Consider the following 17,995-nt stretch of genomic DNA (forward strand, 5'->3'; position numbering starts at 1 on the left):
GTAACTATACAACATCTTAGTAACTTATATCTATATAATATATTATTATAGTATTAAATATAATATGTGTTAGATATTATATATATTATATTATACTATATGATATGATATATAACTTATATATCTACATAATATATTATATAATATACATGATATATTATTAAATATAATATGTGTTAGATATTATATATATATTATATTATACTATATGATATGATATATAACTTATATATCTACATAATATATTACAGAATATACATGATAGATTATTAAATACAATATATATTATATAGTATACTTAATATGTATTATATATGATATATATATAACTTATCGCAAATTAATAAGGAATGCTATTTCTTGTATAGCCATACATGATACAAAAACACATTGACCTCATTGCTTGCTATGTATATCTGCCATGTTTATGTGAGAATGACTTCTTCTGTAGCTCTAAAGTCATATAGGCTACCTTGAGATTATTGTCACGATATACATAGTTTCGCTACAGTGTTTTAATGTATACATGCTTTTACAAAAGACCTTGAATTGATGACTGAGGTCTTTTGTAGTAATTATTCTCTTAAAATGCATGAGGCCACATAATGGTTAAAAGCTTCTACAAAATTGATTGCGCAGAATGTCTGAAGTACAACTAACGAAATTAGTTAAGATAATCTGTTTCTTTACTGCGATATATTGATTTGAATTTCTCCGAAAGAATACCACTAATAATGCGATACTTCTAAATTTACATTTAGTCTGAAAAAGATTTTAAAGAAAATCAAATATAACCTTTATCCTAATTTATTAAAATTTTATTTCTGTAGAGTTTTTTAAGTTGCTTTTGTCTATAGGAAAGTTTTTGGAAACACAAGCAGTTTCGTTTGTTAATTTTTAGCACAAAAAACAAACGTAATTAGCTTTACGAGTTATTAATATTGACAGCTTTCGTTCAGACTCTTATGTACACTCGAAGTAGTCAACATGACTCCACACTAGACAAAATAATAATATGTATGCTACTAATATGCTGTTCATTCAAAAATAAAATATAATCATCAAAACCAGGAAGATTTAAATTTATGAATCTCTCACCTTTCTTACAATAAAAGCTTGTAATACAAAATATGCCCCTAACTTATATTTATTTGTTTTTGGAATAAAACCTCCAATTTACGTTGATGGGTGAAGTGTGGATAAAATTGGTTGCCCTTTCGTGCACATGTGGGTTTTTTATTTAGGTGGCTGCTCTTTAAAAGTACGATACGGTTTAATAACTTGGTTAAAGTCTGTTTGTGGTTGGCAGTAGCATACCCTTACAATTAGCGACCATAAACTATAATTAACCCTTTTTTTTACTTTTGGAAACTATATAGTATAGCACTGCTTCTCTCTTATACATGGAATCAAAATCTCTTCCGTATAAAATGTTGTTTTTCTTCGACTTGTTTATCCTTGTGTTAAGTATGATTATGTTATAACCTCACAATGCTCAATATTCGGAGACTATTCGGTCCCTAGTCTCCCCCAAAATTAAATTGATTTCTCTTATTATTTCGAAACTTCTTGTCATCTGCTACTGGTCAAGGTAATTGCCTTGACCAAAACCATCCAAGAGCTAACTACATCATGTGGATAACATCTCAGACAGGTTTGAAGTCGTAGCCCCAAAAAGACAATTTTCGTTTGAAACTGAACGACTACCCCAGGGCAAAATATTTTAATTGGTTGTCATGGCTATGATTCTTTTAACGAAAGACAAAAAAAATATGGCGTCAGATGAAATTCTGAAACAACAGATTCCATCCCAAGGACACATGTAATCGGATGGACGGATGGAGTTGTGATATTTGAACACATAGTGCAGATTGCATCTGCCGACAGAACGATAGACCAACCTCAACATAGCTGAACGCGATTTGAGTTAGATGTCAAAATCTATCATTTTGGAATGTACTGGGATCGATTGCGTATGGCATTTATGAAAGATGACGTAATGAAAATTTAGGTCAGAAAGATTTTGAGTTTGATTTGGTCAGTTTGTCTGTGATGGCGTGCTGATGATGATGATGATGATGATGATGATGATGATGATGATGATGATGATGATGATGATGATGATGATGATGATGATGATGATGATGATGATGATGATGATGATGATGATGATGATGATGATGATGATGATGATGATGATGATGATGATGATGATGATGATGATGATGATGATGATGATGATGATGATGATGATGATGATGATGATGATGATGATGATGATGAGAAATTATGACTATAAATCTGACTACATATGCTATTTTATTTGCTCACTGTATAAACACTTATACATTTGCAGGCAGAGAGAATGTTTAGAAATTGTGTTCTGAACACGTTTGTTTCTTTGAGGGTGTATGTCTTGACTGATGACAAAACTGATAAGCTTTCATTTGTACGACTTTCAAACATCATTTTCCGGGCAGTTGTTCAAATTAGATTTCACTCCACTTGATTTCCTTCAAACATCGTTAAATCTACAACAGAACATGCGCTGTCAGTTTAGAAAAGACTTTTATTATTTTCGCTTCCGTGCTTAGCATTATCTGTTTCACATTAATAATGCATTACTTCGTGATTGCTCGCGTGCGATCAAAAGAAATAATAAGTTAAAACAAAAACGTCTTTATAAATTTCCAAGGCATCTCTCAAATCATCTTACTTTTCAACCTTCTCGCTCAAGGATTGATTTTTCATTATCCTGCTTTGGTCGACTTTTAACACAAAGAATAAATTCTTGGATTGGCAAAGATTTTTTTTTTAAAGCATTATTTGTGAAATAAGGCAAACGAATGTAACGAATTGGCGGCCAGCCAACCTTGCGTGTCAGTAATTAAAGTGTAGTTTACATTGTACATATTAATGTGCATTGTTTTGTATACCGTTTGCATTGTAAACATTAATGTGATTTTCGAGGTTCAAGTTTTCAGCCTAATTGCTCTGTTAACAATTGTATTAGTATATAAATCTTGGACTTCTCATTTTAAGTAGGTTGAGGACGTTAAAGACTAGATTACTCGACAGTAATGTTACTTCCCATGTAGTAGCACCAATAACCTTTCCATAAGGATAATTATTCGTATGTACATGAAATATGCAAGAAGAATGTGTTCCAAATTAAGGAAATATATATTGGAAAACTTATGCCTCTTACATAGTTTATTCCGCTTACTTCCGTGTCTATATATTAAGCAAAATTGTATAAACATTCTTTCATTTGATAATCTTCGACCAAATCTACAGGGGCGGCCCAAGGATTTCATAAAGGAGGGCGATGTGGCCCGGGCTCGATATAGCTGATCCCCATTAGGGGGGGGGATGGGGGTGGGGCTGTCTGGGAGTATCCTACAAAGAAATAGAAATACAAATTTAAGACGTCAAACGGTGCATTCTGAAACATACTTAGACCACAACTATGGTTGGGGTGGAGTGGGGGTGGAGATCCTACCCATCTGGAGTCGCGCGTGGCCTCGTTACATATATGCTATGAAAGTTTCGTCTAGAATAACATTGATTGATATATGTGTTGAACTCACTGAATCTTTAACCGAAGTATAAAGCTCACTATTAACTTTAAAACTTGACGTAAGCTGCATAAATCTATTCGTACGGGTGTGTCTATAAAAAGGACACGTTTCTTAGCAAAAAGAAAGATACAAATACTGAAGAAAAAAGTGGTTATCGTTTGATAAGAAGTGATCATCTATCAACGCTCCTTCTAGGGGGTGTCATCTCGTTTTGCCTTCTGGTCAGTAATACATAATAGGAGCAAACAGAGAGTCTACGGAATTGCAACCACAAGTATTAATGATAAGTAGAAGAAACCTAGTAGCCTAGTGGTTAGGGTGTCCGCATATAAAGCCGGGGGCCCGGGTTCGAAACCCGGTGGAGTCTGTAAGTTTCTCACTGTTATGGATTTTTCCAACTCACTACGATATAAATACATGGATATTCATTTGCCTTTGTCATTTACCTCCATTTCATTAACATAAAGTCTGTTCAGATCCGGCTTTAGGAATAACAAAAGATTTCGAGTTGGTTAGCATCATGTTTGATCTTTAGAGTAAGGCAAATATGTCACAAAACAGAACTAGTATTGTTCGATTCAGGTGGCAAACGCCTACAGCGGAACGGTTTCGAACCTCTGGACATACAATCAGCGTCCATAGCCTAGTGGTTAGGGTGTCCGTATATAAAGCGGAAGGCCCGGGTTCGAATCCCGGTGGAGGCTGGAAGTTTTTTTCACTGTTCTGGATTTTCCAACACACTACGATTTCAATATATATATGTATATGTCCAAGATAGTCGTTTTCAACCTTTCACATTTCTTAGGGAACATTAATCTTGGTTACCATGGAAAAGTTCCAATATCTTCGTATCAACTTGATTTTCGCACCGGATTCCCGTTTGCCGATATTCAAATATAAATTTGTGTATCTGTAGGCCGTAATTACGTTTGTCAATGTCTGTTATATATTCTTCCTCTAAAGTAATGGGTATAATAGTTCTAAGCCGACATTTTATTCAGTCCAACTTCTAACCTTTTCCAAGTCATTGGTTAAAAAGGCACTTTTATAGTTCTTATAATCATCGTAAAGTTGTCCTGTGACGCAATCCTGACATAAAATCACATCAAACTAGAAATAAGCGTTCGAGATTAGATCATGGGAAATGTTATGTAGTTGACATTTATTCCCTTATTTTCGTGGTATCCACGGAGGATGAGAATGATGCAGTCATAAAATGTTACTGTCCTATGCCGGATTAATCACTGCAGTGTAACGCATGTACATTGCGCAGGGCGCTCGGCAGAGCTTGGTAACATTATATCTCAGTGATCAATCCACATTTTGCTGAAAATATTCAGTTAATCAAGTGTTATGTTGGATGATGTAATTTACATTAAGAGTATAGGTTATTTGTTCCACATGACAAAAAAATAGTTAGCTACAAAAGCAAAACAAAAAACCATTTGATTTATACGAGACGCTGCTATTTTAGATGATAGTCGTGTTATATTAGTATAAACATCAAGATGAATTCGAGTGAGACTAGCAAAGCAGCTTGACGGGGTTATATTTATAACTGTGAACTTGTCCAAATTTTGTTTGCATCAACCGCGCTCAATACCTATGCTACAGTGATAAGTCTGTAGAAGGTTGATGTTATATATTAAGAGATAACATTATGGTATTATCATCATTTGTACCCTATTGACGTACCATGATGGTTCTTTTGGTGTTTCATAATGGTCCTTTTGGAATTCCATAATTGTCCTCTTGGCGTTCCATGATTAGGAACATATATAGGAACAGTATATCGAGTAGTACACGACATGTAACGTACTAGAGCAAACATGCTATCCTACATCCTTCTCATTCTCAAAGGCCTTGCGACCGTTATCATTTCTCCCAAAGTGGTATTCTTTCCCAAATTAAAAATATGAAGTGTGCACATTGTCGCCTTTGCACCAACTTCGAACAAAAATGCACTAATTTGTTTGTAAATGATATCTGCCACATATATGCTTTCATCAACTTCAACGCAAATTTGAAAATAAATATATTAGGCAATCACCGTCCTCAGCTGGGGAGAGCATTAATAACAAGCAGTGGCGTCGCCAAGAGGGGGGGGGGGGGGGGCAGGGGGGCACGTGCCCCCCTGGAAAACCTAGTGCCCCCCCCGAGTGCCCTCCCATCTGAGATTTTGGTTGGTAAAAATATATATATATATATATTTTGTTATATTCAACTCCCATCATCTGAGTTGGTTTTTCATAAGGACAAAGAAGCACAGTAATTCGTATTTTCTTCAAATGATCTGCGAAAAAATGAAATAGTTTATCCTTGACCGTCGGGTATCGAAGTCGTAACCCGCGCCATCACAACTCGTGAATTGGATGCCTGTGAAATGCCGAAAATCCGGACCTGCTGTGAGAAGGGATGGTACTGCAGTATGTTGCCTTGGTCTGAGGTTGACAGGTTAGGAGCTGACGAAATGTGAGAATGTGAGGGTCCGCAGGCACCATACTTGCCTATATTTGTGGACCCATATATTAACCCTGTTGTGTAGGGGGTGCAGAGGTCATTTGAGGTCAGATGCTTGTAGGAACAAATGGCGAATGTCCACACCTGCATACTGAGCTATACTTGATGTGTGATCAAACTTTGGATTGCATGGTGAGATCCCTGATAGGAGCCAATAACGATGCTGGAACCTGTTACATCTTAATAGATTATGGGAGAAAACGAGCAGGACAAGAAAGGAGTCGGGGGTCATGCACACATTCATTCAACAAATGTAGGTTCTATTGATAGGGTTAGGCATAATATCGACAGCATGTGGTTCATATCCTCTGCAAAATTCTGCGCGTTGTTTAAATCATTACCTCAAAAATTGCAATTTCTGGAGATATCTTCAGATCGAATTTAGCATCAAATGTGGCACCATTTTGCATCTAGCCCATCCTCCGTATGCGAAAATTTTCCAAAGGGGAGGGGGGCACCCCCTCCCCTTAGAACCCTCCCCCAGGACAGCGATCCGTATCACCTAAGTGCCCCCCATCAAATGCTGGTGCCCCCCTGTGCCCCCCCCCCAGACTGAAAAGTCTGGTGACGCCACTGATAACAAGAGTGTTAAAACGAAGATGTTTCGTATCGAGATGACTCGTAATTTTGATGACATTGTCTGACAATTCCATCTCAGTACAAACCTGCACTAATCAAAATCGACTTAATCTGTTACATTCTAAAAGTTGACAAAAGGCAACGGATAATGATCTCATCCACTTAATGAGACATTGAAACAGTTAATGAATATAATTTAAATGCTTTGAAGGATAAAAGGATCAACTTTACATAGCACATACCTATTCTAAATCGATACAGTAAATTTTGGTTTTCACAGTTTCACATTCTGTCATAATTTTATGCAATACATGGAATAACCGCTCATCCTTACACCCAAATGAATTATAAAGGACAATGATCTCTCTTAATGGGCTTGAATATTAAACTTAATTATGCTCAGAGTCACACGATTGGTAAAAAAACAACATAGCATAACCTATGATATAATCACACAAAAACAAACATATATAATGTTAAGGAAATTAAGTGGATTTAATCGTAAAAAAAAATCACGCAAAAAATGTCAAGGTTGACAACAACCTAGTATGCAATATCCTGTATAAGAGTTACTTGAAAATCACGTTTTTTTAACATAAGAACAGTGAGTTCAGCTATCGATTTGCGTGTCCAACAATCTCTGACATCGCTTCTTTTCTTTGGTTCGTATTTTTCGAGAATTGAAGCAACCTTTAAACATCTTGTCATGCACATGTTAATCTCATCTTGTAGACAGTAATTAGACTGTCCTTCCATTTATTTACCCGTGACAAAAAATCCACGTTTCCGTCAGTTTCTGAACACAACGTCGAATACCTAATCAACTAGTAAACCTATACAAGGCTATACAAAATGATCCAATGAACGTCTCAAACGCAGAACCGGAAACACAGATCTAGATCTAGATTCCCCCCCCCCCCCCCCCGTTTCGACCATGCCAGCAATATCCAAAGCGTAGCTCTTGTTTTCGTCGGAATTGATTATTTACCCTTTTGGCTTCTCATAGTCATGTAGGATCTTCATTGCTCAATTGGTGTATTGTATATACATACCCATATGGGTTAGTTACTCCAGGGAGGCCCGAATATTGATGATCGTTCGCAATTCTTTCAACGGGGCTCGGTTTGTTAAGTTCTCTATAAAGCCAGAGTACACTTTCCTGTTTATTAACTGTCGGATTGCGTATACAGATAGACATAAGACGTATGGTGAAATCATGCGTATTTCTTTTGTAATAAGTACATTGAAACGCGAAGAACTCGAAGTGTAGAATATACCTTCGGAGGTTGTAAGAGGTTGTGTGGAAAGTGAGTTGATCGTCATGTTGCAGTATGTTGTTTAATGTTGATTTGTCATACATACAATGAACGTGTACAAGTTACACTCTCCGTCAACATATCTTCGTTTCTACCTTGCTCAAAGTTTATCAAGTTTTACGTTTGCATCTAAAGTGTAGATTTCTAAAACAAATACTAAAACGTGTCAATGTTTTTTTTTTTCCTGATTAAAATCTCAGAATTTGAAAGGTCGTTAGTAATTAAGGTAACAGTGACCTCGCGTGGAAAAGACTTGGCCAGTGCAGCGTAATGGACAATTGTAAGGCGCTGACAATGGTTTTTACTTTTGGTAATTTTTAAGATTTACATTGTATGCGACAATCTGCTCGTTGCGGTCAACTATAGTCACATGATATATGTTTTCTTTCTTTTTGTTGAAATATTACGGTTAGCGAAAACTAGAGTTTTATACTCATGGGGCAGAAAATGGGGAAGAAGTGTGCGGAGAAGTTAAAAAAAAAACTGAGGCAAGTTGAATAAAAAGTCGAAATGGTCTAATTCCCTATACAATTTTAATTTCACAAACTGTTTTCAATTCATTCTGAGTGATGACATTTGAAGTCAATAGCATACGACAGGTTGAGCACGTAACTTGTCATTGGAAATTGAATTGTATGACAAAGTGACAGATAACATTGCCAACGGGAATTAATAATCAAATTCATTTTTTTTTTCTTACACAAATTGCGCTCACGGTATGACATTTTCATAAAGAATTTTTCTTTCTGAAAATAAAATATAAAATTACGAAGTTGTATATAATTTAGCATGAAACAGCTACAAACATAATCTACATGTGAATTCTTGTTTATTTAAAATTCACCACAGTGCCTCTATATTACAGACTGGTTGCCATAGAGACAAGAAAGTTCAATACCTGCAATATCGAACGTGGGCTAAAGGTATCGTGGTATTTTTGACTTTTTCAGACAGCACAGCTATAAGCCATTACAACTGAACGGATAGTATAAGATGCACGAACCGACGTGAGCATTGGTAAAATAGTAACAGTGTATGTACGACATGAAACGGACCTTACGTTATTGACAAAGAAAATTAATTTTCAACCTTATAGTAATAGAACTACACTGTTGTTTTGTAAGATCTCCATAATAATAATCATAATAAAATGTTTATGAACTATTGATAATTGCCAAAGATTTCTTATTTTTTCATAATTTGATTAAAATACAGCTTTATATACCACTCAAAGTTTGTTTGAATGTTACAGGTTTTCTTCAAATCAATTCTCAGTACCATGCGACATGATCGTCTGAAATTATTTTGCCTTTTTATTTCGATTAGGCCTAAATATGTGAACTTCTCGCAAAAATCAATCTTTCTCAACCCTCTGGAATATTATCGCAAATATACAGCCATGTGTTGCTATCTAGAATACCATTCGCTATACTAAGTAACATATAAGCATCAGTATATGCATGCCGCCATAGATTCTGTTATTTTCGACTGATTTCTAATATACAACAGTTTTGTCGGTGCTCAGATTATATTCTCCTAAAAGCAAATGAGCGTTTCGCTTGTTAAATGCTAACAAACATCTTAGCAAAGTCTTGCTGAAATTCTACCCGAGGCAACTTATCTGTTCATTAACTTCAATATGTTGTATACAAGAATTACATTCCGCTATAAGAAATGACAAATCTGATGGAGTTGTGAAGTTATATGACTATACGACGACGACGACGAAGATCAAATTCCTCGTTGTAAATGCGTTACTATAGAAACCGCAGAATTATATTCGTTTTCCTGATCCCCGTCCGTAGCTTATCAATGTTACTTCCTCTGTAATACTAAGATGTGCAGCTGCCAGATTTTTACACCGAGACGATCAAAGTAATAACAAAGTAAACAAAATGAGAAAAAAATAAACAAGAAGAAAATACCGGATTTGAAAAGAAATGACCTTGGAATTACGGAGATCGAGTTTCCATGGGCAACCATATTATGACCATAAAGATAAATATTTTCAAAATCTGAGTGTTCTTTATGCGATATTTGTTAACCAAAAATATTTTAAAAATATAATAGAAAAATGTATTTTAAATTTAAATGGGAACTTGGAGCGACCGGATTTAACCTTTAACATGGTAAAAATAAAGATTGGATTAAAAGATGGTAAAGTGGGGATACCCTATACGATATACACATGAGTGAGATAATCACCCATCTGAACCACCCAACTCAACCCACACTAAATCCACATGATCTCACCACACCAGTAGCCCAAACTATACCCGCCACCATAATCAAGAAGATGGAATTATCGTGAAACACCGTTTCTTGAACTTTGACCTTCATCAACTACAACCGACATATTTAGTAGCCTGCACCAACATATTTATTGTACGACGTGGTCATATACATTTTCCTGCTATATTTATAGTCAGCTGTTCATGTTTACAGAAAGTCTTCAAAAGTTTGTAACATCTTGCATATAATACAAACTTACAATATTCGCCATAAAGAGGCAACTTTTTCATGGATTCAGATATCTATTTGAAACCGCAATTTATTTTAACAAAATGGAAATAGGTAAAAAAACAAAAATCCGAAACAATGTAAACGGCCTCAAGAAAACGAGATACACGTGTAATATGTTAAGACGAGATTCTGACAAGGAACTTCATGTATAAAAGTGCTTTAAAACCCCAAAGTATGGCTATACATCACAGAGTTGTATAAAAAAAATTCATTGACTTGAAGGTTACATCGAGTCATTTGCCAATAATCTTGACTGGATCCGTGTCATTGACTTCTATCAATTTTTTTTTTTTTAAAACAGCACAATTTCACAAAATTATTTTATAGTCATTTCGCTTTTGGAATTTCGTGACTTGAGTTATAATTTGTTAAAACATTTCTTTAAAATGTAAATTTCATGAAAATAAATAAAATCAAACTGTAAAGGGTGTATTAAATATATATATCAGTTGCCTGTCTGATACGCTCCAATGAACTTGAGAACAAGTCCTTCAAGTTATCCAACAGGACAAAGTACCTGATGCTGTCAAGATCTACAAAGACAAGAGCTGCCGTATAAATTATTTGACTTAAATAAACAACGACTTTTCAACGGCTTTTGAGTTTCCGATGTTTGTTTAACGGGAAACTATATATAACATAACGACATATTTCGACTAAGAACGTTTCTAAGAATATTTAACCATTTTTTTCGCTGAATGTTAAAGTCGCTCCAACTGTCTTCGGTTTGCTTGAATCTATTTGATACCTAATTCAATTGACAGGTATGATGTTACTCAGGTTGATATAACGTCATCACTTGTTAGAGATGTGAACGCCGAATGACAGGTGAGGTGAAACCGTGTAATGTAACAATGGGAAGCCATGCATTAATGATTCATCTACTTCCCGATGGTTCTGTCTCTGAAGCTGGGGAGGGTACTGTACAATACAATCGAAGAAAGTTAATATCAGACACTATTAATAATTACCAACATATACTGATTTATTTATTGCCAGAATTTTTTTTTATGGTATATGCGTGGTAGGACTATATAGAGACAGTGAAATGTGTTGACAAGAAAACATTCTATATAGATAAACTTCGTTTCGTACACATAACTCACTTTCCAAAAGGAAGTCATGAGAGTTAATTATACACAGAAGAAGCTTCCTAAGTTTTTCAAAAATAGCTTCAAAAAACGATGAAGGGAAAACAGAGTTAAGAGCTCCCTTCTGTAAGCCTAGACGGCCTGTAGTTTAGTCCGGAATGCCGGTTTGGATGTTACCAATAATTTCAGGAAGGGCACCAGAACTTTACGGTAGCATATAATACTCGCGTCTTACAACTTGTGAAGTTCGAGTGCAGACAGATGGTGGTGTCACGTATCGGACCCAATCATCTGCAATACGGGGTGTTACGGAGGGAGGGATGGGGGGGGGGCTGTGTGGGAGGGGGTACGTGCCTGGAAGTATCCACTGTTTTCCAGAATAGGATAGCTGTGGTATATATATATATAAATATATATATATATATATATATATATATATATGTGTGTGTGTGTGTGTGTGTGCACAATTTCCGTCTCTCTAAATTCCATATACGGCAAGGTTAAAACTACTACAATTTTCTTGATCGCAATTATATTTTAGGAAGCAGTTTGCATTTTTTCACGTCACGTTATTTTAATGAACCCGTTATAATTGTCTCAATGTCATAGAGATTGATTCCATATACTTCCATAGGCCCCGTTAACTAAAAACAGAAAAAAAAAACACCAACTTAATTGCCGTTTGTTCCGTGTCAAACTATACCTCGCGTCTTGAATAATCTAAACCTCTGAAAAAAGTTAAGCTGACAAAATCTTACTGTCAAGATTAAGCAAACCCTGAAAGACAGGTCTATATCTATTAAGGGGCAGGCATGGATGTCAAATCACCCTAGGGCAATACTGCATATTACTTCATATCTTAGAAATGGTAGGCCCTATTCCCTACGTAATCCGCTTACCATCAATTTCTCAATGTGTCATTGCTATTAGTTCTTTTAAAGAAAAAAAATCAAATGCGTCTTCAGTCCCGGGTGCACATATGGGAAGTTATGAATAAATTTATCTTCAGTAAGACCTTCAACTATAGAATAAATGTTTTTCTTTAAATTTGATGTCCTCTGGCATCTAAAGAGGTAAAGAACTGCGTTTCTAAAAACGACATGGTTATGAATTATTCACGATGAATTGTTAAACAGATTCATGTAGATAACAAAGTTGTTGTTTTTGCTCGAAAAAGTAAGCTTCACATTAACTGAATGTTCCCTCCTCTCACGATAACAACTACGACTAACGCCTTACATAGGCTACAATTAATGAATAACACTGAGTGGTACTGATATGGTACCATATATAAAGTCAGTGACGTGCACATGATATCAAAAGTGCGCCCTCTTTTCTTTCGCGAGCTAATAGTTATATCCTAACCAACACTTAAAAGGTTCTTTGTCCTGCTTTTAATCTCGTTAAGTTTAAGATACACACATATGTAATATTTGGGACCAAAGCACTCCCTAACACGTAATGCAATTTGTATGTTAATATATGTTAATTCAGTTTGCTTACGTCATTATTTACAGCACAATGTTGACCTTTTGTTTCATATAAAAGTACAATGTTTGATAACAAAATAGTATTTACCTGCAGTAAGTCAAACTTGACTGTACTGTCTACTGTCCACAATATGAATTTTTAACGTGTCGTTCTGCTCTCATGAATATTTGACAAAGATTCATGTTTGCGTGAATACCTATTAAGAAAACATCCTGAAAGTTCCGAATCTATAACACACATTCAATGAAACTTACACGTTAAATGTGGTCTCATTTATTTCTATTTGTTTCCAACTCAAAGATCCATCATTTTAAATCCACATACGTGACAATTAATATTGACTGTTTAAATATTGTCATTGTAACTTGTATACGTACATTTATATGAGCGGTATTTCCACACTTTGCAATAACGTATGTTGAACGTAATGCTAGCAACGAGTATTTATATTCGAAGTCTAATAAGTCCTAATAACTATAAACATATTAATTCACAACTCACTATACTACCAATGTATCACACACAGGCCTGTCAATCTACATACACAGAGCACTTTCAATGAATAATTTCAGTTTGTCGACCACGTTGTCCGATATGCTGTCAAAATAACATGTTTTCACAACAACAACATGCTTATTTTCCACGTATGTCGCCTCTTTTATAAACCTGTTATAAAAATTTGCAATAAGTCAAACCGTGCTTAGCGCCAACACTATGTGGATATTGCATATTAAACAATTATATTAATTCACAAGCCACGTCTAAAAGCCATGTCACAAGCATTCCTTTCCACTTGCATGTCTAATACACTCTTGATGAACTTTTCAATGACTAATTTCAGCAAATCGACAAAATTACATGTTTTCACAATAAAATGTTTTCTTTTCTTTCCTTTTTCGAATCTGTTATCTCGTTTGCATGAGGTCTTATGAATTTTTTAAGTTATCATAAACTGAGCACTGCGCCCACACAACGTGGTTATTACAACTCATTCTCATCGTAAAATCACGTTTTAAGAGAGTACATGCTTTTAATTACTGGGTATAATCTCATAATTTTAAATAAATTATTTCATCCATGGACGTCAGAAATGTGTCGTACCGAAAATACGAATTTTTATTCTGATCTACCTAATAGATAAATAGGCTTATGTACACTAAATATGATAGCTTTATTGATATAGCAAAATAAGTTTTTAATTATTTCATAAATATATATGTATGTGTAGACACATTTGTAGTTACAGTCAGGGCGGATTCAGGATTTTATAAAGGTTTTGTGACCCTACGGTAGTTAAAGCGGACTGTTATGTAAGGGGAGGGGGGGGGGCGATAACTATACTTTAAATTTATATGTGAGGTCTGAAGTAAGGAGTAGGAATGGCGAACACCCCAACAACCTGCTCGGACCGGCGCCTGGAAGGTGTCTGTAAAATGGACAGAAGATAGGTATGGACCGCAAAATATAATGTTGATCAACTAGGTGCTGGTTGTGCTGTAAACGGTATGAAATGACAACTCATTTTTAAAGCGCATTGGGAGATATTAATTATAAGATGTGTCCAATTTTCAATTCACTAAATCTTGTCACGTTCGCACAAACAGACAGTTACGTCCGTAATATGCGATTATATGTGATTCTAATACATTATTTACGTCTATATATGCAACCCTCATAGCTATATTTCACCAGACGATTTAAAGAAAATGCAAAAACAAATCAGTCTAGCATGTTCCATTAAATATAATGCAATTTTGTTGCTCCGTATACACCTTATGTAGCAATACGTCCTTTGCTGACTTAACAAGGAAGAGGGTGTATGCATGCTACACGCGAAAGAAAGGAATTTAAACATTAACTCAAGTTGATTGAATTTGTGGAATGTACAGAAGGAACCCTAAATGGTAATGTCCATTGCTGCAGCTTCCCGCAGGGCCTCCTCATAGAACTGTTCTATGTGTAAGTATGTCTCCAATTTATCAAAATAAGCCGAAAATTTGCGTCAAAATCCATAGCAATTACGAGAATATATTGGATTTTGCCTGAAAAAAGAAGGTCACGGAGGTAAAACCGTGTCTCGTGATTATTTGTTCTTGTAAAACAGCGTGTTCTACGTACGTGAAATGGTAACTCCCGTAGTTTGGAAAGAAACAACTAGTTAAGCTATTACTGATACAAAATAAAATTTAAAATCCATAATTAATACAGCGTTTACCAACATTTGTCCACCGAAGTGTGACAAAGCTATACTTAGATACATGCTTAAATAAATATAAAAAAAATCGAGGAAATATTTGATTTAATACAAAAATAACGTTTTATTCCACAGGCAAACTTTGTCTCAAATAAAACGGCTATAGTTCCTTGCAACTATAAATATGTTTCTAGACGATTATAACAAAGTATAAGTAGTTATAATTATAAAGCAATTCTTATCTCTCATCATTTATCCACTCTGTAAGCTTATTGACTTACAAGTCCAATATCATCTCATTTTAAGACGCTTTTTTTTTACTTGGAAAGTTTGCTTTAATACCCGAAATGCCTCTGACACGAATCAAAGATAAACAAAGTATAAGTATTTATTATTATAAAGCAATTCTTATCTCTCATCATTTATCCATTCTGTAAGCTTATTGACTTACAAGTCCAATATCATCTCATTTTAAGACGCTTTTTTTTTACTTGGAAAGTTTGCTTTAATACCCGAAATGCCTCTGACACGAATCAAAGATAAACAAAGTATAAGTATTTATTATTATAAAGCAATTCTTATCTCTCATCATTTATCCATTCTGTAAGCTTATTGACTTACAAGTCCAATATCATCTCATTTTAAGACGCTTTGTTTTTTACTTGGAAAGTTTGCTTTAATACCCGAAATGCTTCTGACAATAATCAAAGAAATGCTTGCCGATGTCTTTTCATTTTCACTGCCAGATACAGTTGTACACGTGTACGAAAGGAGGATGGAGAAACAAGAACGAATAAAATACTGTTGCTGCATACTGTTACATTAATTATCACTGAAATATACTCTTGTCATATATTGGTGTTCTTAATTACGTTTTAAGTATAGAATTGGACAACTATTTCCAAATACTGGCTGAGCTGTGAAGTTTAAAACAATGAGGATATTAGAACATTGTAATCAAAAAAGGTGTGACGTCATCGTTATGATATAATGTTTCATCATGCTCTCAGATATTAAAGAAAGCATACAAGCCGTTTCTCATTTTTAAAATGAATTGCACTGGTTACATTTTATGTTTCTCAATTCATGGTCAAATTACTGATTATTTTTCGAGTAATTTTTTTCAATGCAATGTCTTCATTTCCAAAAATTATTTGGTCAAATTCCCTTTCATAAAATAATATGTTTTTCTGAATTTTGATGTGTGTCATTAAACAATGCTTCACACCAATATTGTGCGAACTATAAGTGAAATGAATTATTTTCTGGATGACATGTGTAAACTATTTTCAATTACAAAGATTAAACAGATGTTATACACGGGTGATTAATTCCAACGATGAAAAAAGTCATTCCTAGCAAACTGAAATTGTTTTGGTCGCCAATGCTTGTGTTAAACTTTCAATTTTTAGTTTCTACTTTTGTTAACAAGATATTTAAGATTGTCAACATATGGCGACATTGAGGCGCACAGAAATTAGATCCTTCTGGAAAACTGTAACACAAAACCAATGATCAATGCGAGTAATCATCACAGACATTGACGTAAACTATAATAATTTCACCGTTTCTAAACTTAAAACTATGTCAAATGTTCAATTACAATGCTCCAAAACGGGTTATAGTAAAGGTCAAAATAGTACTTAAAATAGGCAGCATGCGAAATTGTAAAAGACACGACTTACCTCTCAAGGCGAAAGACGATTCCACCTAGATAATATCCAAAGTCTCTCTAATAATGACCAAAATGTAATCAAACGATGGTAGAATTCCCAGGGAGTAATCCTCAGAGTTATAAGGTAGAAAGTTGTTATTAAAGATACCTAAATATTATCATCTTTATAATAACGAAAGACATAGAAATCAATCACTGAGAAATCCATTTGAAAATGAGAGGACAGGAATCTCTCAAAAATCAATACAGCGATTCTCAAAATAAAGAGAAAAGTACAACCGTGAGTGTCTAGCATCTGACCTATCAAAACTATCATAGAATCTCCAGGGTGAAGCATACAGTAACAATGGTTCAGTTTCTTTTACAACTTCGAGTTATATGGATTCATCTAGAGTAGATCGTATTTTAAAAAAGAGGGCGGTATTTTGAAATACAAAATTGATACTTCATTCAAACCAAATCTAGAATTGCAGCCGATTTGGCGGATATGCGTTTGTCGGTGGTAAATATTAATAATAATGATAATAACATAATTTTGAGGTTTAATAAAGCGCTGAAGGCGCATCACGATATTATCCTAGCCAATGCCCAACTTCCGATTATCTCACAGGTCCCCATAAATACATCTGGAAGAAGAGAGGCAATGGAGATAAAAACATAATGTTCTGGGCAGGACTCGAACCTGCAAACCTTAGATCACAGGTCCACTGCCTTAACCACTTGACCACAACGCTTTCATGGTAAAAGTGAGTTTGAATGTTAATTGTTTTATAAATACCATATCTGTTAATTTATATAATGAAAAGGAATTCATATAGAGACCACATTCGAACTTTAATACGGTTATTCTAAAGAGGGGGAACGTGGTGGGGTGGGGGATAAATAACCATAATAAGCATAAATAAGCAATCATTATCACTATGATTCATAATTTGTTCTTTGTACATAGTGATCTGACTCTTCCTCTGTATGTATGTTTGCGTGTATGTGTGTATGTATTTATGTATATATATATACATATATAA

General features: G+C 34.8%; 1 protein-coding gene and 1 non-coding gene across 2 annotated transcripts in view; one reads left to right on the forward strand and one right to left on the reverse strand.

Moving 5' to 3' along the window:
• The window catches only part of LOC139975740 (uncharacterized), an 81,450-nt gene extending 64,145 nt beyond the window's left edge, over window positions 1–17,305 (reverse strand). Inside the window, exon 1 of the mRNA XM_071983863.1 lies at window positions 16,981–17,305. The gene's annotated coding sequence lies outside the window, so the exon portion shown is untranslated. The remainder of the gene's footprint in view (window positions 1–16,980) is intronic.
• On the forward strand, window positions 4,214–4,285 carry Trnay-aua (transfer RNA tyrosine (anticodon AUA)). The gene has a single exon. It is a non-coding gene; the product is annotated as a tRNA-Tyr (tRNA).
• Window positions 17,306–17,995: the final 690 nt, after the last annotated feature.

Source organism: Apostichopus japonicus, chromosome 11, assembly GCF_037975245.1.
Source record: "Apostichopus japonicus isolate 1M-3 chromosome 11, ASM3797524v1, whole genome shotgun sequence".
Lineage (NCBI taxonomy): Eukaryota > Metazoa > Echinodermata > Holothuroidea > Aspidochirotida > Stichopodidae > Apostichopus > Apostichopus japonicus.